The 25,266-nt window shown below is 43.9% G+C and overlaps 1 protein-coding gene across 1 annotated transcript in view; it reads left to right on the top strand.

Annotated features, from left to right (window-relative positions):
- Sesn1 (sestrin 1) overlaps window positions 1-25,266 on the top strand; it is a 98,415-nt gene that overhangs the window by 6,720 nt on the left and 66,429 nt on the right. The gene's annotated exons all lie outside the window — the stretch shown is intronic.

Below are 25,266 nucleotides of genomic sequence, written 5' to 3'. Positions count from 1 at the left end.
GTTGAGTGTTAAATTTCGGTTTAAGGCCACAGGTTATTCATGACATCATGGAAGTTTCTTTGAAACAGTAGTTTAGCTTAATTAGAATTTTTTTCTCATCACCAATACTTTTGACCTAATATGCTGGTATATACAGATGGTTCATGATGCAAAGAATTATAAAATAACTATGCTATAGTATTTATTTTAGCATACATTTACTTTCCTTTTGATAGGCCATAAGAAATTTGCAGAATCTTTTTACTGCTTGAATAGGTTATAAATTAATAATTAAAGATTTCTTGAAACCTTTTCTCTGGTAGAATCTTGAATGTAATAAAGAATTGTTAATTGCCTAAAATTTTGACAAGATGGGCACTATTTGGTGTTATGTATAATTTAAAAGAATTTTTGTATTTAAAAGCAGCCAGTATTTATGTTGTAGAAATTAGCAGGATTGGAAGGACCCATGGACATGGAGGTGGGTGTCTTGGACTCTGTGAAAGGTCCGAGTCTATACTGGGGGAGGAAGACAGTTTAAAATGCATGAAAAGTGAGTGCTGTTGGGAGGACATCCTCAGCAAGCGACCTTTGCTGCCGATTTTAATCCGGTCCTTATCAGGTTTTTCATCTCCCCTCTCCCCACACACACTGTGGTAAATGGATTTTTTATAGGGGTCGATGGAAAATGGGATTTATTTTGACCCAGGCTTTCTAGCTCTTATTTGTTACATGAAGTGAGAAAGACTTTAAGTGACCTTGAAGAAATGACTGAGTGCTCCAGTTAACTGGCATCGTGTGCTCAGGACATCAGATTGGGAGGGCTTTTCAGAATATTTGGTGATTGCATTCTAAGGGCGGCAGGAGACTTGAAATATAAGTATGTATTTCATGCTTGTCTTTCTTACTGTTGGTTACTGTATGCAGCCTTGCCCCTGTCAATGAGCATGCGCTTACCTGTACACTAATGCATGAGAGAAGAGTTCCACGGGAGTTCTGTCTGTCCAGTGGACATACACTTGTCTGCACAGTAATGCACGAGAGAAGGGCCCCAGGAGAGTTCTGTCTGTCCGTGGACATACACTTGTCTGCACAGTAATGCACGAGAGAAGAAGGAGTTCGTCTGTCCAGTGGACATACGCTTGTCTGCACAGTAATGCATGAGAGAAGAGTTCCTCGGGAGTTCTGTCTGTCCAGTGGACATACACTTGTCTGCACAGTAATGCACGAGAGAAGGGCCCCAGGAGAGTTCTGTTTTACACGCTTGTTTTTTTAAAAATCTTTTCACTGGAAACATTTTGGGACTTTCTGTAGAACGTCTATGGGATCATTATTTATTAGACCTTTCCTGTTGACTTTTGTTGTTGTTAAGCATCTCTGTATCACTTACTTTGTGGTATGCTTTCAAATATGAGTTTATAGGAGTGGGAAATCATGAGAAATTTAACAGCAGAAGAATTTGCCCATCCTTTTATATTGTAACTTTTTTCATGAGTATTTAAAAATCTTAACCCTTGGAACTGAAGTTATGGTGGTCAACCATCCTGTGGGTTCTGGGAACAAAACATGGGTCCTCTACAAGAACTCTTAACCACTGAGCCATCTCTCCAGCCCCATAAATTTTAACCTTATTTTTAAGTTAAGCTAAAGAAGATCTTTCTAAAATTATAAATTATTAAAATTTCTTTAAGACACGTTCTTAGCCACCTTTCTCCTGGAATCCACCCCATGGCCTTGACGATACTAGACAGGTGCTCTACCACTGGCTCACATCCTTATCATAAGCTTTTCAACCACACTGAAGGGAAACAAGGTTTACTTACTTTATAATGCTTTAAACTTTTTTGTACATTTATTTCTCTGTTGTGGTGGTAGTGCCATGCTTGCACATGGAGATCACAGGTCAGCTTGTGTGAATTGGTTCCTCCTTGTGGGTTCTGGACATCAAACTAAGCTTGTCAGGTTGGGTGGCAAGATGCCTTTACCTACTGAGCCATCCAGCTGACCTGACTTTATTTGTTGATTATCATATGTTAATTATACATAATAATGGGTTTATTTTCATGCATAGTCATAATATATTTCAATCATGTTCACCTCCTACCATCTCTTGTCCTTCTCCTCTCCTACTAATCCCCTTGCTGATCTATCCAGCCCGTTTCTGTCATGGTGGTGTCTGTGTGACTTACCGAGTGTCACTAGGCTGGGAAACAAAAGTTTATGATGTAAATTTTATAACTTACAGTAACCCACTCAACTTTGAATATATACAATAATAAATATACATTTTTAGTGAGCAGTATTCATTTAGTATTTTCACTTAAAAACTATTCAAACTGACAAGCTGATAAATATTTATCCTTTAAAAATCATTAACCATGTGGCTCTGCTAAGTCTTGACTGTGTGTGTGTAAACTCAGTAGTCTGTTAGGATTTTAGTTACAGAAGTGCACATTGACTACGCCAAGAGCTCGGCGTTTGACAGGCGTTGCACACTTGTCTTTTAATTTTGCACGATTTCATTTTCCAGCACATTGGCAGGTGCTCGCTGTCTATAATTATAACTGAGTAATTTTTCAAATGCTATTCATAGCCTAAACACAGTGAAAGATTCTTCCGATCATGTGATAAAGACCAAGCCTTCCAAAATAGTAGTAGAGTGATGTTTTGAGTGGTACTGGAGGGGATATTTAAGAGAAGCCTTTTAGAACTCAGAAGTGATTTAAAAGATAGGGAGATAAGTTGTCACAGAATAAAATTTCTCAGTCATCAGTTCTCAGGGTTTTGATAGTGATTACATATCAAGTTAAATTTTTTTTTATCTAGTAAGTTTTTTATCTAATAAACATCAACTGTTACATTATAAAATTTAATATATATTTGTTAAAAGGTTTAAGTATGAAAAAATAATTGAAATTTATTGAGACAGTGTAGATTTTACCATTGAACCTGTTGAAATATTTTATCTTAATTCATTCAAAATTTATTGTGTGTCTAATATATACCAATCACTATGTTTGCAGGTTTTGAGTTTTGTTTTTTGAGATAGGGTTTCACAATGTAGCTTTTAGACTTAACTGGCCTGGAACTCGCTGTGTAGACCAGGTTTGCCGCAAACTCCCATAGATCCTCATGCTTTTGCCTCCAGAAGGAGCGTGCTGTTTATGCATTTTTTGATGTAGGAAAGAAAAAGCATAGGTTTTGTCCTTTAAAAATTGGGCCTCTACTTAAAACAAACAAAACAAAAATACAACCTTATATTCTTCTTATTCCTGGGTTATTCTAATTTCTAGGTATCACCCTAAATATCCATAGTTTGACTTTGAGTCTTGAAGGTTAAATAATTGTTTCAGAATTGTTAAAGGTCATGCCATGTGCTTACCAGTTAGCCTCTGTAGCCTCAGTTTCTTCATCTAAGAATTGACATTTTATTATTTGCCTTGTGATGTGATTATAAAATGTAAAGGCAAAGGCACCAAGCTCATGGAACCCTGCACCATGCTGTGGTGGCTGCAGAAGCAGGTTGGGGCAGAGTTAGTGAGGTGAGTGCAGGAACTCAGGGACTCAAGGTGCTGACAGTAAGTGACAGAGTTGAGTGCCCCTGTAAGGCTCCCAGAGCATTGTGGGAAAGGTGGAGAAAGATGAAAGAGCTGGAAGATAAGGGGAGTCCTTGTGAGGCACTATCGTATTTTTTAATTAATGTATTTATTTTACATCCTGGCCTCAGTTTTCCCTCCCTCCTCTCCTCCCATTTCCTCTCCTTCACCCCTGTTCTCAGGTCCTATGCACTCCTCCATTTCTGTTCAGGAAAGGCAGGTCTCCCATGGACATCAACAAAACATGGCGTATCAAGTTGCAGCAAGACTAAACACCTCCCCTTGTATTAGGACTGAGCAAGGCAACCCAGTATGAGGAATAGGTTCCCAAAAACTGGCAACAGAGTCAGAGACAGCCCCCATTCCCACTGTTAGGAGTCCCACAGGAAGATCAAGCTACACAACTGTAACATATATGCAGAGTGCCTAGGTCAGTCCCCTGCAGGCTCCCTGGTTGTCTGGAGGCGCCATCTTCTGGCTATGACATAGCTGGTTATGTGCACTGAGCTTGTGCAAAGCCTGCCTGTCGACAACCAGCCACTGCTATGGCAGAAGCCGTGGGACCATTAGTCTCCCTGCTGAATTTTTGGCTACAGGTGGATTCTAGAAGAGAGGAGTTAAGAATAAACGCTTGGAGCTTCTGCTTATCTCCAGAACTAGGATGAAGATGATGATGATGATGAAGATGATGATGATGTCGATGCTGATGCCCATGAACTTACATGCTGGTGCGGAAAAGTCAGGGAAAATGGAAGCTTGTAGAAGTGGGTCTGGCTCACAGTAGTGTTCCGAATAGGGTGAGGTGGTTAACTTAATCCATCTTCTACTTGATGAGTCAAAGTCCACAGCACGGCTTTAGGAGTGGACGGCTCAGTTGTTATGTAATTGATTTCCATGGATCCCCGGGATATGCATGTGTCAGCACTCCTGGGCCTTTGGAACATGCAATTCTATGCTCATACATCACCTGCCTAAGGCTAATGTTCTGTTGTCATGGATTGTTCTGGCCCCGGATAAGCATTAGACTTTGCCCAGAGCTGATAGCAAATCCTGGAGTAGCATCCACACCTCACTGTATTCCAGTATCACTCTGGGAGGCCATCTTGGCACCAGCAGTAAGGATGGCAGGCAGCTGAATGCATCATCCAGGTGATCAAGTGCTCATTGAGAAGTGTGTAGCCAAAGCCCGTCAGGCTTCTAGGCCTGGGGACAGCATTAGAGGATCACTGTCAAGACCATAGGCTGTAGAGTTAGCCACACCTTGATCCAAGTCTTGTGTCTAGGTTTCTTATACCCCTGCTCACAGTGGCGAGGCCTGTGTAGTGCTGAAATGAAGGTTAGGTCTTAGCAGTCTGTTCCGGGAAAGGCCTTGGGAAGTTATCCCTCTGGCACAGTATGCCCTTAGTTCCCCCAAGTCCCTAGGAAACCGAAAGGATTTTTTTGTTCTTGTTTTTTTTTTTTTTTTTTGTTTTGTTTTGCTTTTTACCTACTTTGCAGGTTCTCTGCCTAGGGGAAGTAGCATTTCTAGAAACCAAAATTAAGGATTATACAAATACTGTTTTAATTCCCTGGAAACTGGATTCCGCTCAGATCATGTTATCTGTTAATTTCACTTACAAACATTTTGCTTTGAGTTATGTCTTCAGGGACACAGAGTATAGGAAAGCAGGTGACAGTTCATATGCCAGCTTATGAGTGAGCAGATGAATCCTCCTGCCTGGTACTCAAAGACAGTTGTCTGCTACGGATGCTAGATGCTGTGCACTTCCTGCATCTGCTGAGGCCAACAAGCCTGCCCATGGTGTCCCCACTCTGCATACCCCAGTGGGAATCCCCCAGGTAGCTCTTTGCCTCTTGCCATACAGTAGGCTCAGCCCAGAAAGATTGACATCATTTAGAACAAGGCATCTAAGCAAAGATCACATTGTCGTTTTGATCCTCCAGAAGAGGGGAGGGGTTGAAGAGGTTTCGTCCCCACCTTCTCTCAGTGTGTGGCTTTTCTGAGCTCCTGTGCCTGTCCTCTGTCGTGCTCACGGGTCAGCTGAATGGGAACGAAGGCAGAGATTGCATTTGGTTCTCTCCTGGTCACTTCAAACGTGTGTGGAGTTGGACCGAGATACTTTAAATCATTTTCTACAGTATGTGTATTTTTTGAGTAGAGGGGAAACAAAGGTCATTCTGAATGCCAAGCCTGGTTTTTAGTCCTTTTCACTTAGTTAACGAGTCATGAATCAGTCTTTACAATATCATATGGTTATAGGTATTATCATCATTTTATACGTTAAAATAACTTGGCCAAGACATCATAGCTAGTTAAGGAGCAGCTATGTTTCAAAGTAGGCCATGAGACTCTTCACCATTATACAACATGATCTGGATAAAGATTTAATAAAATATTAGCCATCAGTATATATTACTAAATTATTTTGCCTTAAAAGTATAATTAAATTGTTTCTTAATCCCCGACCCATCTTGAAATTGCATTTGAACCCTGGTGATCTTCATGTTTTACTGTGGTATCTAACTTTCATGACATTGTCATTATCCATTTCTACTGACTGCCTGGAGTCTGCGAGGCGGGAACTGTGACACACAGAAGGCTCAGCTTTACCTTAAGAGAGGCTCAGTCAGCTGACTGCTTTAACACACTGCCTGAAAGGGGATGTGGTATATTTCCATGAGTAATCGGCCGAAGATTACTCTGAGTGTTAGAAGAGCATTCTCCTAGGTAGTTGCTGGTTGCCATGGTAGTGCTGGCATTGTGAGTGTTGTAGTAACTCCTTGCAGTGATCTTATTTTAGACTAGTGTTCTGAAGTGCTGAAAGTCCCCTGCCCGCCCCGCAAGCACCTCCAGTGGAAAAGTACTGGCCTGATCGCCGCCTTCGGGCTGTGGCTCTCCGGCTGCACTGTCGTGGGCTTGAACAAACAGTGCAGGAGTGTGAGCGGTTTTCCTGTGCACCGTGAACGTTTGAAATGTACCACAATAGGGTAGTGCATTCCAAGGCGGACAGCAGGTTGTTGACTGCACAAGGAAAGGACCTCGACTGTCTTGTGGGAAGTCAAGCCCGACTCTGTAACACCCTGAGCTCACATAGAAACGATTCTTCCATTGCTGGTCTCCCAAACCTACTCTAAAGTCATTTGGTTCTTTGTTCTGGTTACTAGGGAAAGGTGGTCATAGAACCACAAAGGATTGTGTTTAAGCAGTATAAAAAAAGTATCCTTTGTGTGTGTGTGTTTTCCATATTCAGCATTTACCTGCTTAAACTGTTACATTTCATTGTACTAATTTCTTACATTGTAAACTGACTAAATTATACAGTGACTTTAAGAACTTAACTTGATTGAGTGTCTGAACTAACATTCAGAATGTTTTTTTCTGAGACAGTCTCATGTAATCTCTCCCATTCCCATCCCAAATTCCCTGTGTTCCTGAGGATGGCCCTAAATTCTTGATCTTCCTCCTGCCTCTGCCTCTGAGTTTTGATATTACACACCAGTACCACTATGCCCAGCTTAATGCAATTATTGAAGCTTTTTAAAAATTTGCATATGTATTACAAAACAGATTTAAAATATTTTAAATATTTTACTGATATTATAAAATTATGAATCCTACTATAATTATATCAATAAGCACAAAATAGTTTCAAATTCATAATTGCCACTTATTAACTTTTATGTACTACTTATTAGGTCAGCGTTTTGATATCTATGGCATATGCACTAAAATTCCATTATTCGATGATAGAGTAATGGTGTTGGCAAATGACCATGTCAAAATAAATGAGATCTCTAAGTACTATACTATATTTCATGAATGGCAACTATCAACAAATAATTATATTAATTTTGTTTCTAAATATACTTTTTCCTCCATGTCCACTGGTCCCAATCAGCATGTTTAGCTACCTGAAGATCAAAAGTATTTGGCTCAGTTGGTAGTGTGTTTGCCTGACATGTACAAAGCCTTGGGTTTGATCCCCCACAGCATGGTGGTAGATGCCTGTACTCCCAGCCTGGGGAGGCAGAGGAAGGAGAAGCAGAAATTCAGGGTCATCCTCAGCTAATGGTGAGTTGAAGCCAGCTCATGAGACCCTGTTTAAAAACAAAAGCAAACTTTTGGTGAGGGGGCATTGTGTCTGTACTGAACATGTACACTCTTGTCATTTCCTAAACAGTATAGTAGAACTACCGTTTACATTGTATAAACATTATATGCAATCTAAAGATGATATAACGTATATGGAAGGATGTGTATAGGGACAGAGAGAACACAATAGTTCATCACTCTTTATTGAAGATGTAAACGTATCTTATACACTATATCAAGTCCTGAGGTGTCAATTTCAGGCTAGCCATTTTTTTTTTCATTTATCAGTTTAACATAAAAAATTTTTTTTCAGGGCTGGAAGATGGCTTAGTGGTTAAGATCACTGACTGCTCTTCTAGAGGACCCAGGTTCAGTTCCCAGCAGCCACATGATGGCTCTCAACCTCCTGTAGCTCCAGTTCCAGGGAAATCAGACTCCCTATTCTGACCTCTCTGGGTACCAGGCATGCACTAGTGCCCAGACATGCATTCAGGCAAAACACCCATACGTATTATTTATAAATTTATAAATAAACAAACAAATAAATAAACAAACAAACAAACAAGTTTTGAGACAAAATTTGACCCCAAACTAGAATTTGTGTTTGGCCTTTATACTAAGAAATAAGTTATTACTAAATATATTTTTATTATTCCCTTAGTAGTAATTATTCAGATAAAAAGGTGCCTACACTGGGTGTGGTGATAGTCCCAGAATTTGAGAGTCTAAGGCAGGAGGATGATTATAAATTGAAGGTTAGCCTCATTTACATAATGAGTTTCAGGCCAGCCAGGGCTGCATAGTAAGACTCTGTAAAATAAAAATAAAACAAAAAAGAAACAGTTGCTAATTCTAGCCCACATATTCAAGTATTGAGTAAGTAATAGTCCTCCATTTTCTTTTTAAATCTTTTTAAATGACACTTATTTATTTTATGTGTTCACATGCCATGGCACGTGTAGAAGTCAGAAGACAACTTGTATGAATCAGTTCTCTACATCATGTAGGTCCCAGAGGTCAAACTCAGGTTAGCAGACTTGTCTCAAGTACCCTTACCTCCTGAACCATACTGTCGCCATTACTCTTTCATTTCTAAACTGAATATTCCTATTTACTGGTTGGAATGAAACTAAATTGTGGTTATTTCTTTTTCTTTTAATAGAGTACTTATTAATAGGCTTGTCGGGCTTTGCTGAGTCCTCCAACATCTCCCTTCTCATCTAATCATTAAATGAGTGTGCTTTTTCAAATAAGTCCTTCAAAATCTGTTCCCTTTGTGTCTCTCTCTGGTCTCTCACTAAAGAGGCCTTGTTGTTGTGTGGTTTTAGTAGAAGATAGCCAAACACTCTTAAGAGTTTTTGGTGATTTCAAGGAAAACAGCTTAAGAATAAATCAAGATTGTGACTAAGAGTTAAAAATGTATGCTTGTATGTTAATAAGCAGTGTGACTGCTGGTAACGTGTTTGATCTATAGTGTGTATGAGCATAAGCACAGGTTGTTGAGTGTTTATTGGCATGAATGTGTGTACACCCCATGCATGCCCAGTATCCTGAGGAGGTCAGAAGAGGGCGTCAGATCACCTGGAACTGGACTGACAGAGGGATGTGAACTTGAGCTGTGTGTGTCTGTTTATGTTGCTAGGGATTCAACCCAGGGCCTCTTAAATGCAAGGGTTCTACCACTGAATTCCATCTTCAGACAGACAGACACACACACACACACACACACACACACAGCGATAATTAGGAAATCTGCAGGAGCCAAAATAATAAGCCATGGTTGTTGGGTTTTCTTGTTGGAGGAGGGCGTCTCCTGGTGATTTGAATGGTTTGTAGTTGTAGTCATTGCTTTTACGGAATGCTTACTATGTACTAGTTTCATGGCATTTTATAGAGAGAGTATGTAGCATTTTAATGATAAAAACATCTCCCAGTACAAGGGTGTGTGTGTGTGTGTATGTGTGTGTGTGTGTGTGTGTGCGCGCGTGCATGCGTATGTGCATGCATGCATCCCTCACTGTCAGACTAGATTAAGTTTTTGATTTCATCGGGAGATGGTCTGAGAAGTTCTCTTCGTGGAGGACAGGTGTGTGGAGCCGCGGTCCTTGGACTCCAGGACGCTGACCAGGTGTGGGGGATGAGGGGGTGGGGAAGTGGGGGGACCACAAAATCTGTAAAATCCCTTTCTGCTTTTTATTTGGTGTCGAGTGGGCTGGGAACTCACTTTCTAGACCAGACTGGCCTTATATTCACCATACTCCTCTCCCCTGTCCCTCTTTAGTGCTGGGTTTGTAGGCAGACACTACCACAGCCCCGCAGACTCGGCCCTTGCTACACTCTCTAATGCCTGGCAGTTGTGTCTGTGTTCTGGAATAATTTACACAACTATCTAGCACATTCTTGGAAGACTATTTCCCTGTCATCTCTATGATTTTATAATTACAATGCTCCGTGGCAAGTTTGACATTTGTATGAATAAGAAAACAGCCCCAGAAAGAGGAGCTCAGATGTGAGTGAAGGAACGCTCGGCCCGGGAGGTGTTCCCTAGTCTCTTGACTACCCATTGGTTGTCCTACCATGCCTGCTTTCCCCTCTTTTTAACGTGAGCATGTTGCAGAGGGAACTCAGCCTCCCTGTGGGCCCCTTACTCCCATTAGTAAGAGAATCCAGAAACTGACTCTAAAGGACACTCTCATTAGAGTGGAAGAGAGAAAACAGCACAGGCTAGGTGACAGTCCCAGGGGGTGCCAGGAGGAGGAGGTGGAGACCAGGTTATGCCATAGTTAGGTTAGGCGTGGATGCAGACACCTTACTGTGGGAGCCCATCTGGGGTTCCTGGCGGCTTTGCCCAGCAGGTCTGCATAAAGAGGGTGATTGGAGCACCGGCCTGAGTGCAGGTGTTTGGCAGGGTCTACACTTGGCTGTGCTGGGGGAGGTCTCTGCTCCTCCCCTTGGCGTTGTCATAGAAAGCCCTTTGGAATAAAGTTCAGGGCTGGTGGGGTCAGACCCAGGCCCTCCCGAGGCTATCCTGTGTCTTCTGTCTTTCCTCTCGTCGTCGTCGTCGTCGTCGTCGTCTAGGTTCTCCTTCTAGCTAATATTTCTCACTTCTCCCTGCTCCAGAGGACCTGGAAGAATAAGAGTGAGCTGGTCTCCCTCACCTTACTAAGTAAGAGCGAGCACCCCCAAGGACAGCAGTGGCCCGTGAGCTGATGAGCCCTCTGATGAGGTCTGTCAGCCCCGCGCCGTGTTTCTACGTCATCTGTTCGAGGGTACGGGGAGAGGAAGGGCCTCTCCTCTTCCCGGCACACTGGCTGCCTTTGGCCTGTCGATGCTGAGGTAGCATTTTTAGTTCCTACTCTGCTAACAAGCGTACGTTACTGCAGCATTTTCAAAATCAGCTTAAAATCACTGTGGAAACATTAGGTGACATCTAGAGTATTACAGTAATTCCGAGCAGGGAATGACAAGGGTTGGTTGAGATAACAGACAGCTTAGTAGAGCAAATCATCTTAATGTAATAATTAACCTTTCTTCTCAGCTTATCTGTTTACACAGCATGTGCTGTTTCTAACCCCAGCGTGCCCAAACCCGGCCTGTGGCGACTGGCTGGCTCTCACTCAGGCTCTGTTGACTTGGCTGCAGAGTGAGTTTTGCCCTCCTCTGGTTCCTTTCCGTGGCCCCCGTTATCATCCTGCCCCATCTGTCAGGCATGTGTGAACGTGTAGCTAGGACTTCCGTTTTGATTTTTAAGGCAGGGCCTCCTGCAGCTCAGTCTGGCCTTGGCCATGCTGTGTGCCGAGGGCGGTCTTCAAGCCGTGGCCTTCCGTGTCTCCTGCCTCCTGAGTGCTGGGGTGCTGCTGTGCCGCCAGCCCTGCCGCTTTTGCTGTTGGGTCGTCCTGAGACAGGCTCTTGCTGTGGAGGCTGAACTGGCTTCAAATTCATGAGCATCCCGTGGTCAGGTGTCGGCCCCCTGCTTCTCACCGAGATGCTTTCCCATCGTGAATTAAAGATCCAGGTAGCTAAATGAACCTGTGAAGCGTCTAGTCATCCATAGTTCCTAAACTGTCATTGTTAGCATTTAAATTCATACCTTCATGCCGTTGAAGCTCCTGAAAGGTAGCTGATCTAAGTCGGACCTTGAATCCTGCCTAAATAAGAATTAATCCTACATCCTCAGCTAGGACTGATGTCTGTCCAGTGTGTGCTGGCACCGCAGTCCTTGTTAAACTGCCGATGTGTTTCCATGCCAGCTGGCAGATAGGAAATAGAAACAGCACAAAAGCAGTCAGATTAATAATCCTCAGTCAGGAGGTTTGTGGGGAAACCACACATGGACTTGGACTCTCCGCTGTCTGGTCACTAGACATGGAGGAGGAGGCGGCTTGCTCAGATGCCTGGTTACTGCAGTGTTCCAGCCGCCCCTGAGGAGGAGGCAGAGGCCACGCTAGTGATGTGGAAAGGACCCAGTCTGTAAACTCACAAAATACGTGGAGTCCAGGCTGAGGTGATACTGGGGAGGGGGCTACAGCTGGGGACACCCCCTCCCTCTCCCCCACCCTCCCTGCCCCCCCACTACAGCCCCTCTGGTGAGTTTGAAGCATGGTACCAACTGAATTCAACCCATTGCTTCAGAATGGTCTTGGTGACTGGAAACCACACACACTTACTACCCTGAAGTTTCTGTGGCATGATGTGGCTGGACCTCTCCTTGAGGGTCTTTCACGGTGCTACAGCTAAGATATTAGCCTAGCAAAGGCTGTGAAGACTGAAGGCTCAGGGGAACAGGGTCTGCCTCCAGGCTCACGTGACTGCTGGTAGGAGTCTGTTCCCTGAGAGCTGATAGAATGGGGGTCCCCATTATGGAGTTGGCCAGGGACTACCATGTAGGCCTCTCCATGTGTCCTCAGGAGATAGATACATCAGGAGAGGCAGAGCCTGTCAGCAAAACACAGGTCACAGTTTTCCACAACACAGTCTGAAGGAGACAAAGCATCACTTTAGCCATAATCTTTTCTTCACTCAGAGCAATTGCTGAGGTCCAGCCCATACTCGAGCTCAGCAGATGACTGAAGGCAAATTACACGGGGAGGGATCCCAGGATGCGGGTCAGTGGGAGCAGTTCTGACAGCAGCCTGCTGTAACAACCTCTCCTGGAGCTAGGGCTTGGGAGGAAGGGACCTCCCCGTGTGCTGTGAGGAAAGCTACAGTTGAGAGTCCGTGCGAGGAATCTACTCAATGAAAATCATAAGCGCTAGCAAAGGGGTAGTGTGAACCGGATCTCACTCCTCCCCACACTTGCAGGTGGTCTCCAGATGACGTCTCCTGCCATCTTTGCCAGGAGTCGCCCCTCTCCAGGCCCTGGGCCCTCCTTCGTGGGGGCCCATCAGACCTCAGGAGGAGAGGCCTACCTGCCTCTGGCAGCAGCTTCCTTTCCCCCTGCCTTCCTGTACACACTCCCCCTCCATGCCTGTGCAGTCCCAGGATCCCCCCCTTCCTGTACACACTCCCCCTCCATGCCTGTGCAGTCCCAGGATCCCCCCTTCCCGTACATACTCCCCCCTCCATGCCTGTGCAGTCCCAGGATCCCCCCCTTCCTGTACACACACCCCCCTCCATGCCTGTGCAGGCCCAGGACTTGCCGCCTTTGCCCTTGTCCAGAGGTGGGAAGTGGCAGGCGACACCCTTTCACCATGTGGTGACTATCTAGGGAGATACACAACAAATCACATAGAGTAAAAGTGAATTCAAAACAATCCTTCAAGTGAAAAATGAATGGGATTAAATATTTGCCAACACAAATTTCTTATTCAGACTTCTCAGATTGAAGCTGGTGTATATTACTGCCGACTCAGTGCTATCTAAAAGGGTGGAGGTTAGATAACTTCTTTATTCCACAAAGCCTAATCCTTATGGATTTTAGCTGTTACAGAACCACCCAAATAGTTGATAGAAATTTTAGAGATTTTTATCCCACTAAACTGTAGAGAAGCATAGACTACTGCCAAGAGAAACAAGCTCAGTCAGCATTTCTAGTGAGTGTGCATGTCATCGACCTGCTTGTTTGTTGGAGTAAGGCCTCATCTTACTTCTCAATCTTAGGGAGGGCTCCTAATTTTACTAAGAAGTGTCATTTTCTCATGTTGGTTTAGTATTATCAGCCCAATGTTTCAAAGATTAAACTTTTCAGATTTATTTGTTGTTTATAAATTTTAATTGATATTTTTGAGACATGCTTAGAGCATGGGCTGTCCTAGAATTCAGTATGTAGCCCAGGCAGATCTTGAACTTGAACTTGTGACAGTCTTCCTGCCTCAGCTTCCCAAGTGCTGGAATTGTAAGTATGAACCATCAACCTGGCTTTGTGCAGTCCGAGAGACTGAACCCCAGGCTCTCAGGACTGCTGAGCAAGGAGGGCTGTACTGCCAAGCGATATCCCTAGTGGGTTTCTGTTTGTTTGTTATTGTTTTTGAGACAAGGTCTCATGTACCCCAGGCTTGCCTTAAACTCCCTACATAGCTGAGGATGACCTTGAACTCCTGACCCTCCTGCTTCCCCTCCCCAGGTGCTAGGATTATAAGCATGCACCACTGTGCCCAGATCCCAATTTTTAAAGTTTAATCTGAGGCGAAATCTTGCAAAGTTGCCCAGGCTGGCCTTGAACTTGTGATCTTCCTGCCTCAGCATCCTGAGTAGGATTAGAAGCTAGGATTCTCTAGATGTGCCTCCCCACGTCTAGCTCACTCATTTGACGTCTGAGAAGAGCCTTTATATCTAAAGCAGGTAGATGGATGTGCACGCACACACTCACATAGAAATGCTGCTGGGCTGGTTGTTTTGGCAGTAGTTTATGCATTTCTGCATTTTCAAAAGTCATATGATGGGTGCATCTCTTTCTTCTAAGATTAAGCATATGTCATTAAAAAGACAGTGACCTCAATTGCATTAATCTTCCCTTATCCTCTGGATATATTCCAAGGTCCCCTGTGGATTGCCTGAGACTTTGCCTCACACCATATATAAACTATTTTCTTGCACATACCTATAGTGAAGTTTACAGAAATAAAATAGAACAACTATTTGCCGTAATAAAAGCTATATGGATGTGGTTTTGATCTCTCCTAATGTGTCCTTGAACTCTGCCTTTTTGAGATTTCAGATACTACCAGTGCCTCCATGATGATGAGTGAGCTGAACGCCTTAGGTGTGGGAACATGCTGTGGGACTACCGTGTTTGCACTACTCAAACCCGATAACTGAGGTGGTTACTAAGTGAACTGAGTGGGTTGTGTAGATGGCACGGATGCTCTGGAAAGGGGTGGGGGGTCCACAACCCTGGCTGGATGGTATGAGATTCCACAGTGCTCCTCAGAATAGCGCATCATTCAAACCTTAAGCATCGTTTATTTCTGGCTGTGGCTGGCCATGGCTAACTGTTATAAAACCATGGAAATCGAAGGCTTGGATACAGGGGGACTACTGTGTACCAGTTTATGTTTACAGTGTGACTTCTGCAGGCAGTAGGATTTCAGGGTACTCTGAAGTAAGTTTCCTCTAGTGTAGTGTGAGTGTGAGTGTGTGTGTGTGTGGTGTGTGTGTGTGTGTGTCTAAAACGGCAAGTGTTTGATTCTTTTTATAGATATCTTTCTTTTGAAGACTCTGGCTGTCAATGAAGACAGGTTTTTCCCTAATTTTGCATTTGTTTGTGCCCTCCTTCACCCTGGATATTTACTGACTTCTCAGCTGATTAGCTTTCATGAGCACTAGATGGCGCTCTTACTCAACTGAAATCTATTTTATTTATTTTTTTAGTGCTGTAGGCCTCAAGAGAGGAACATTTATGTTTTCTTTTAGAGGGGATCTGAAGGGAGAGAGGGAACAATTCCAAACTTAAATATCCAAGCTTAACTGGTTTCATTTCCTCATCTATTCAGAAAATAACCACTCACTGATGGTAGAATTAGTCTCTTACTTCACAAATTGAACACCTCCCGTCTCTGAGACAGTTCTAGACTTCAGGGTGTCTGTGAGAGAGAGAAAGGAGGACCACTGATCTCACTGATCCACTCTGGTTCTCAGGGCTGTGTACATGCGCTAGGTGCCTGTCCACTCACGTAATACCAGGAAACTGAGCTGGAGAGGTAGGTGATGAGGCTTGTCCCGTCATCCAGCTTGTGTGGGTGGCAGAGTGAGACTCAAAACTATATAGTTGGTCTTTGGAGAATTTTCTATTAGTTTCGACACTATATTTTTAAAACAAGGATTGAATATCCTTTTTTACATTTTTTTGTGTGTATGTGAGTGTGTGTGTGCACATGCGTGTACATGCCATATGTGTACAAGTGCCCAGGGAGGCCTGAAGAGGGTGTTCGGTCCCCACATAGCTGGAGTTAAGTCCATTGTGGGTTCTGGGAGCCAAACCCGGGTCTGGTGGACGAGGAGCAAGGGCTCTTAATGGCTGCCTGAGCTGTCTCACCAGCTTGTGAAACTGTGTGTTTTGTTTGTTTTAAAATGTGTGTGTGTGTGTGTGTGTGTGTGTCTGTCTGTCTGTCTGTCTGTCTGTGTGCACACGAGTTCAGTGCTTGTGGAAGCCAGAGATGTTAGAACCCCTGGAATGCATCTGGGTGTCCTGACATGAAATCTGGGAATCAAACTCACATTCTCTGCAAGAGCAGTGTGCCGTCTCATCTGCTGGGTCACTCTAGCCCCCAGAATTGGGATTCTGATACACTAATAATTAGGACTAGTTAAATAAGAACTGGTTAGTAAAGGAGAGTAGTTCCTGTGTGCCAGGGAGTGGGTCTCAGGGCAGAGATTAGTTCCAGGAGAGCTCCAACTTAGTAGACATGGAAGACTTGGGCTTTTAGGCATTTGTGTGTCCCGTCAGTTGTGTAGAGAACAGTGTGTGCTTTCAGGTACTTTTGGGGGAAGCCCAAGTTTATCAAATTGTCAAAGATTGCCTCCCATAAAAAAACTGAGAATCACAGTGCAGTTGGTGTGGTGGTGCACACCCACATCCCAGCACTTGGGAGGTGGGTACAGGAAGGTCAGGAGTTAGAGATCATCCTTGGCTGTAAGGGGAATTCAGGACCAGCCTGGGCGACCTGAGATCTTGCCTCAGAACAACAACCACTGCTGCAGCTTGAGCAACCAGATGCATGTAACAATTACTTTCCCTTAAAAAGGAAGACCTTTAAAGATGGAAAGTTGGGAGTTGTAAGCCAGCAAAAGTGAAGTTTTGTGATTAAACACTAGCTCATCCCTCTCAGTTAGGACACTCTTTCTGCGTGGCTGGCACTCAGTTGGGGGTCTTAGGCTGAGTAGCAGGTGCTCCTGTTCATGCGGGTTGCAAGTGGAAAGTTCCAGACTTGATTCCAGACTATGGCAACACAGCCCAGCTGAGCACAGCAAAGCTTTGGCCTCTCGTAACACGAGACAGACGAACTCGTCCTGCTCCAGAGCAGCTCCTGCGGGACTGCCGTGCACACATGCTGGGTCTCGCCCGCCCTCGACGGAGCAAGCTGCTCAGCATTCTGAGTTTCAGTTTGTTGATATTGTGTTTGGGATTTTTTTTTTAATTCAAAAAATGTAATGTTTTCTAACATACACAAAACATTATATATGCATACATATATGTGTGTATAAACATTACATGGCGCTTCTTACATGCATTGTATTATCTTTAAATCAACTGAAATCTACGTCTCCTCCAGCACTATTTCTTTGTGGTAAATCTGTGGGTTTTGCCCTCCTCCACCAACCTTTCCCCTTCTCCCAACCCCAGCTTCAGTTTTATCATCAGGTGATGAGGACTATAGCATCTTGACCTCCATAAGACATTTAGTGCTGTGCCTCCTTTCTCTTTTTATATGGTTTTTAAAGAGGAGAGGAAGCAAGCAGGCGTGCAGTCTAAAGCCAGGAACGGTCCTGAGTTCTCCAAAGGCAGAGCGGGAGAAGGACAGGCAATTCCAGGGTGATCCTGAGCTGCACTCACGGCCCTGTGTGACGGAAACAAGCAGACAAGATCCTCAGCCCATCTTCACCTTGGTCTTAGCTGCACCTCCTTTTACCTCTCAGCTCCCTGCTGTACCCCTTCTTCCTGCTGTACCCCTCCTTCTTCCTAGCCCCTCCTGCTTTAAGTCGTTACGTTTTAAATTACTTGTGATTGCCAGGTTGTGTGCTCCATGAAGATTAAGACCTTTTGATTCACCGCCGGACCATCTTGGCCAACACTAGTACATAGGAACAGATGTCCAGTACATACTTGTTGGATGAGTGGATACATGTTAGCTATTAGTATGACTACTTGGCGTTTGTACCCACCCACCCACCTATCTGCTAGGATGACTGTAGCTGCTGCTGTTTAATGGGTGAATAGGGCAGGAGAGAAGGCTCCTTTCCTAAGCAGGTAGTTGATGTCAGAGCTTCTAAAGGAAGACTTCCTCCCTCTTGTCTCCATCTAGACCTACAGAGCAGCAGTATTGTATTGACTAGGAGGACATTGGGAGTACTGTGTCTCAGGCTATGCGCCGTGGGCCTTCTAAACCAAATGTTAACCACCAGCTAACTTTAATTCATGTTTACAGTTTGAGAAGCACCGTGTTGACCATTTGAGAAATTCTGGAATTACTAGGTGTGGTGCATGCCTATAATCACAGTACTCAGGAGACTGAGACAAGAGGATCAGTAGTTCAAGGCCAGCATGGGCTACATATCAAGACTCTGTTGCAGAAAGAGAATGTTAATGGAAAAAAACAAAACCAAGAAAAGCCACACTCCAGTCATGGAGAGCTAACACAGTACTTTAGGTCAGTAGGTTACAGTTTCAGATTTGCAGCCTGAAGTGATAACTCCTGTGTGCTTGGTTGTCTTTGACAAAAGAAGCTTCTAGCTGGGCACAGGAACAAGACGACGGCTATATGACCTTCACAGGCCCCTGTAATATGGTGGGTCCTAGCCAGATGTGATCTGTCTGTGCTACTTTCCACCCTCAGTCTTACACCATGAAACATGCATGTACCCTTGTGTCTACTCTGTATTTTCCACCATGGTCTAGATTATGTTCATGGTCCCTGGGAGTAGCCATAGGGAGGACAGACTGTATATAGGTCCTAAGAATGGGCTACTGCATATAGACAGACTCCCATCCTGGGAGTCTAAGGCCAGGGAGGATTGAGGCGCAGGCTATCTTGTTATATAAGAAGAGCTGGACTGCAAGTCTGGGTTATACAGTCTGGTGTCCACCAGAAAAGCAACCAGATTAAATGATTTTAGAATGAAGGTTGTCAAATAGCCTAGATTGTGAAAATAAGTCCAGGACTGGCGCAGGGCTCAGCAGTTAAGAGAGAGCACTTCCTGCTCTTGCAAAGGACCCAGGTTCGGTTCCTAGCACCCACATGGCGTCACACAATCCTTTGTAGGTCCAGTTCCAGGGGATCAAGTGCCCTCTTCTGGCCTCCATGTGCATTACATGTAAACAAAATATTCATACTCATAAAAGTTAAAAAATAATTTTTAAAAATAAACATGTCAAGGGAATATAGTTGCTTTTTTCTAATATTGTACCAGAATGACCAGACCCAGGAAGATGATGGCTTTGTACGTTCTTTTCCATATCTGAAAGTTTCTCTTGTATTCTAGCATCTCTGTTTCAAATGTGATTTCTGTTTGCTGCACTAAACCTCTTCATTGACATTTGATCAAGTCAGTCAGTTTTTCTTTGGGTAGATGTTCTCAGACTTTTCGGTTTCTCACTTCCTTTCACTATTGCAACATTGTCCTTCTTCAGAGCTTTGCAGATCAGTAGTCATGGATCTGGAGAGGTGGCTTAACTGTTAAGAGTACTGGCTACTCCCACAGAAGACAGCTTGCATTTCTCAAACTGATCACAATGCCTTAAGGAGAATACAGCAGACGCCATCTGACCTCCAGCTGCTGTCTTTTCACCCTGCCCCCACGGTACTTCACACCGTCTTCATACCAGAACACACTCCAGAGGCTAGCGACTTTTAAAAACACCAAAAGAAACTTAAAAATCAGTCAGCTTCTTGTAGCCAGATTTTAATTTGAGCATTTATCATTAATTATGAAAACTTGGCCTATAGCTTAGGCTTGTCCCACTAGCTCTATAACCTAACTTAACCCATTTCTGTTCATCTACGTATTGCCACGTGACTCGTGGCTTTGACCTCTCCTCCTGCAGATCTTGCTCCCTCCGCATCTGGCTTGTGACCCCTGTTTCTTCTTCCCTGAGACCTCTCTGTCCTCAGAAGACCCACCTAACTCACCTCTTCCTGTCTAGCTATTGGCCATCCAGCTCTTTATTAAACCAATCACAGTGACGCATCTTCACACAGTGTAAAGGGATATTCTGCAACAGCTTCTATTATTTTCCTCTCCATAGAAAGCTATAGCAAAAGTTCTAAGAGAAACTTTTTTTTTCTTTCCTGAGACAGGGTTTCTTTGTGTAGTTTTGGAGCCTGTTCTGGAACTCACTCTGCAGACCAGGCTGGCCTTGAATTTACAGAGATCCGCCTGCCTCTGCCTCCCGAGTGCTGGGATTAAAGGTATGTGCCACCACTGCCTGGCTAGGAGAAACTTTTATAGAAATCATTTGTGTATTTTTATTATTGATTTATGCATATATTATTAAACCCCAAATCAAGATAGAGGGTCTCATCACAGGGTTTCTTTATTACACGCCAGAGTGAATATTAATTGGATAGAATTAATTTAAATGCAAACTCGGGCTTTCTAAAGTACTGTATTAGTTTATAATCTTCCCATTCACTGCTCACATTAGTAATTCTTTTGTAAACCACAGCCTGCCTGTCCCAAGATTCAAGGGTAATCTCATTCTCAGTCCAGAGGCTTTTGTCTCTCATTAGATAATGAAGAGTTTTGTGAGTACACACCAACGAGGAGTCTTTGTAAATAGCTTCTGTGTGTGAGCTTCAGATTATAATTTTAAGTGGTAGTTTATAAAGCAATTGTTTTGTGATGTTTTTCTGCCTTTGGTAGTAAGTGGTCAGTATTTAAGACATTAAGACTGTTCCAGTCAGTGTTCACAAACGCCAGAAGCACTTGTGTGGCCGGCCTCGTTTGCACAGTTAAGCACACATGTGCTGTGTTCTTTTGGTTTGCTGCCTATCTGTGCTGGGCTGGGTAGTCTGCCATTTCATTTTTGATTCTCTAGTTTTCTGGCTTCACCCCTGAATCCATTTCAGAAAGAATGACTCTGTTTCAGAGTTTCCTTCCCACATCCCCGTGACCAAATGCCAAGGAATGTTTGAGAAGGACAGCTCAGTGATTTTAAAACCAAATGCCTTCTCTTTTCAATTATTCAAATGATAATGGATTGCTTTTTCTTTTAAAATTAAATCATGAAAAAGGATAGACATCTGAAAATCAAATAAGTAGATGGAAACAGGAAAGGAAAAGAGTAAGTATTTATTCTTAGAAATCTGTAAAACATCCTAGTAGATACTGAGGGGAAATAGCTTTTGTATAAACCTGCAAGAAGACTGATAATGACTTTCAGATATGCCCATAATAAATGAAACATAAGCTTATAAAGATTTTGGTAGTAGATGTGAATATGAGAAATGATAAGAAAATGGAATTGGAAACTATTAATTTGGAGACTGAAGGAAAGAAGATTGAAAATTAGAGTGAATTTTGAGCTGGACTCAGTAGTACAAGCCTGGAATGCCATTACTTGGGGAGCTGAAGCAGTAGGATCACGAGTCTAAGGTCAGCCTGGGCTTTGTAGAAAGACTCTGTATCAAAACAAACAAACAGAACAACAACATTCCTCAGCTCAGTGATCCCCTAGCCCCTTGAGTCCTGAGTGCTGGTATTAAAGGACTTACTCTGACTTACAGGTTCCAGTCCTTGGGCAGCTAGTTCCACTGCTGTGGCCTGTGGTGAGGCAGGCATCCTGGTGGCAGGAGCAGGTCAGTAGAAAAGGCTGCTTACCTCAGTGGCTGGGGCAGAGCCAGAGGGAGAGACGGGGCAGGAACAGAAGGTATGCAGCACAGGGACCCAGGTCCTCCAACTAGACGTTCCTTTTCACAGTTTCCACCACCAGTCCACCAGCGGAGCAGCCCATGATGAGATCACACCCTTGCAACCAGGCACAGTCTAAAGGCTCTTCACCAGAGCCTTGTGGGTGACATTGTACCTAGACTACAATATAAGCCATAAATGTGAGTTAATGCTTTGATGCAGAATTCTAAATGACATGATTTTATTTCTTTTGCTTATTTCAGAACTGACATGCATAAACAGATGAAAGAATGAAATTAATTTTAGATTTTTATCAGTTTCCCTCTCTTTAAAAGTCTAACTATGTAGTGAATATAACCAAAGTATATTATATACCTGCATGAAAATCTATTGAAACCTCTTATTTTGTACCATGAATACACACTAATAAGCAAAGTGTGACTCATTTTCAAGAATTCTCAAGTACAAGCAAACTTGTATAAGGCACTTTCTTGATCCAAAGGATGGGTCAGCAGTAAGCACTTGTGTGCAAACCTGAGAGCCTGAGGTCAGGCCCTGGAACCCATGGGCCAGAATAGAACTGGGTCCTGTGTGTGTGTGTGTGTGTGTGTGTGTGTGTGTGTGTGTGTGCGCGTGTGTGCGTGTGCGCGCGCACACACACTATTAAAAAGCCACTCCCCCTCCCCACCATGCTTTAACTTGAAATATCTTTGTATTCAAATGGCAACATTTCCTGGCAGGAGTTTATAGACCAAGTGGGAAGACAGTCAAAAGATGGCAACACAAGACTCGTGTTAGAAATTGTCACTGAAGGCTTAGAAGCACCAGGACCCACATCTGTGCACAGAAAAATGCACAGCCTTAGCCCCAGCTTCCAGCCTCAGGCGAGACTGTGAGCATGACGTTTACCTCAGGGACACACAGCCAGTTTTCAGTGAGGATGGACTCCTGTTCCTTCCGCTCTCTGTTAATTGTCCTCATCTCAGTGAACATTCCAGGTTTCTCCAACCCATGCCAGAAAATCTCTGACTTGATTATCTTCTCCCTTGGGGACTGTTTTTCGAACCTTCTAAGTAGCAGATCTCCTGAGGCTCACTTGTAGCTGCCTGAGACAGATCAGTGCTAATGTCACCCAAGCATAATTTAAATGAGATTAGTCCATGTAGTTAGAGTAGACTTGGGCAGCCTACTGATGCTGGGCTAGTTTTAGTCATTGATGACGACCTGCTTTTTTCTGACCCACAAAGGTGTGGAGGCCCACAGAGGTTTCCTAGTGAGATCTGAGCTTGCTTCATCCAGCAGAACTGCATTAGAGAATTGCTTGACCGTGTGCATTACCAGGTGTTTGGAAGGGTCTGCACTTGGCTGTGCTGGGGGGGAGGTCTTTTGCTCCTCCCCTTGGCATTTCTATAAACAGCCCTCTAGAAGAGACAGAAGGGGCCGATGGATAAGGATCCAGGCCCTCCCGAGGCTGTCCTGTGTTTCTATCTGATTCTCTCCCCTCTATCCTTCTATCTAATATCTCTTATCCCTCTCTCCTCAAGAGTACCCTGTCGTAAAATGTGGGAGCTGGGCTCCCACATAAAGGTAAATAGGGACAGAATTGCCTGTGCCTTTGAGGGATTTTTTCCTCTAAAACAGATTAATTTGTTGTCATTGCTGTATATTTCTGTAACATTTTTTTGTAGGATTATAAAAGTTCTTGGTACTAAATAAGTCAATTAAAAGAATAATCAATAGTCTTTCTAAAAAAGGAAAGTTGACAGGTAAATCAGGAAGCCCATGTAGTTAGAACTGGTGACATTTAATAAACAGATGCCTATAGGTGGAATTACAGACCAGGATTGCCCACATAAGAGATGGCTTAAACACTGATTACAGCATTTCCTATAGTACTTGTCTGAGCAGTCTTCGGTCTCTGTTTGTCACTGGCTGGAGCCTCACTCTGGTGCTCTTGGCTGACAACTAAGGGAGCGATTGGTAGACCAAAGTAGGTCAGAGAATACAATGGAGGAGCAGAGGGGAAGTCCCCGAGTTGGCTCCATTGACCTGCCTCCCAGGGTGGAGTTCAGCCCCATTGTTATGGTCCAGGCCTGTCTTCCTGTGAATGGAAGAAATACTCAAATGGCAGAAAAGGCCCATGAAGATTATGAATCTTTAGACTAATATGTTATTGGAATGTGTAGCTGGATAAATCTCTCCGCCTGCCAGTACCCGAATAACCAGTCAGAGGCTTAATTACAAACGGTTTGGTCCATGGCGTAGGTTTATTGCTAGCTAGCTATTACATCTTAAATTAGCCCATTTTCTATTAATCTATGTACCGCCACATGTCTGGTGGCTTTACCTGTATTCTAATATACCCTCCCCCGAGCAGCGCTCAGTGTCTTCCCTGACCCCACCTTCTCCATGTCTCTCTCCTTGAGTTCCCCACCTGGCTTCATTCTGCCTTGCCATAGGCCATAGCAGCTTCTTTATTAACCAATGGTAGCCACACATATTCACAGCCTACAGGAAGACCATCTCACAGCAGGAATGGCCAGTAGGGGCAGAGGGATGACTAGAACCAGGACCGGGGAGATCAGTCTGTCAAAGTGCTCCTTCACAAGCACAAGACTCTGCGTTTGATCCCCAGGACAAAGCTGGGCATGGTGGCATGCACAGAGACAGGAGGGTCCCTGGGCCAGTGCACTGTCCAACCAGTCAGCCTGATGGGCAGGCTCCAGGCAGATTAGAGTTCTCTAGAGGAGCAGAACTGAGAGCACACATAGAAAGAGGATGTATTAGAACGGCTTTCAGGCTGGGGTCAAGCTAGTCCAGCAATGGCTGTCCACCAACAGAAGGTCCAGGAATTTAGAAGTTGTTCAGTCCGCAAGGCTGCATGTCTCAGCTGGTCTTCAGTAGACACTGGAATCCTGAAGAACTAGGCTCTAATGCCAGTGAAGGAATGGACTTGCCAGCCAGAGAGCAAGCAGGCAGAGAGCAAGACCTTCCTTCTTCCATGTCCTTGATGAGGCTGCCCAGGTTAAAGGTGGACCTTCCTACCTCAAAAGACCTGGATTAAAGGTGGATTTTACCCATGTCAGAAAAATCAGATTAAAAGTGGGCTTTCCCATTTCAAATGATTTAATTAAGAAAAATCCCTCACAGGCTGGCCAGCCACCTGGGTTTTAGTTAACTCCAGTCAGATACATCTGGTGTCCCTCCAAAAGGCTCATGTGAAGGCTTGGTTGTCAGCCGGATGGAGTTCCTGAGGGTGGTACCTGTGGTTGTCCTCTGGCTAGCACACACACTCATACACACACACACACACACACACACACACACGACACACGTAAAATATTAGAACTGAATTTATTTTCATTACATACACAAAAAAAATGTATGAATATGGCAGCATTTTAAGGTAAAAGGAAGGGCTTTTGGATTTCTGTGTGATAGAGACTGGCAAACATTAAGTTTGTAGCTGTTTTCCTGGTTTCTTTTTTTGTTTAGTGTGGCCATTGTAGAAGGGATTGCTTTTTAGAATCAAAGAACTGTTCCAGACTTAGCAACCCGTATTACATTCGTTCTCAACAGATGTTGTTGGATAAA

The sequence above is a fragment of the Peromyscus leucopus genome, chromosome 8a, assembly GCF_004664715.2.
Source record: "Peromyscus leucopus breed LL Stock chromosome 8a, UCI_PerLeu_2.1, whole genome shotgun sequence".
Taxonomy (NCBI): Eukaryota; Metazoa; Chordata; class Mammalia; order Rodentia; family Cricetidae; genus Peromyscus; species Peromyscus leucopus.
Note: the sequence above shows the minus strand (reverse complement) of the source record. Positions and strands in the feature narration are given on the sequence as shown.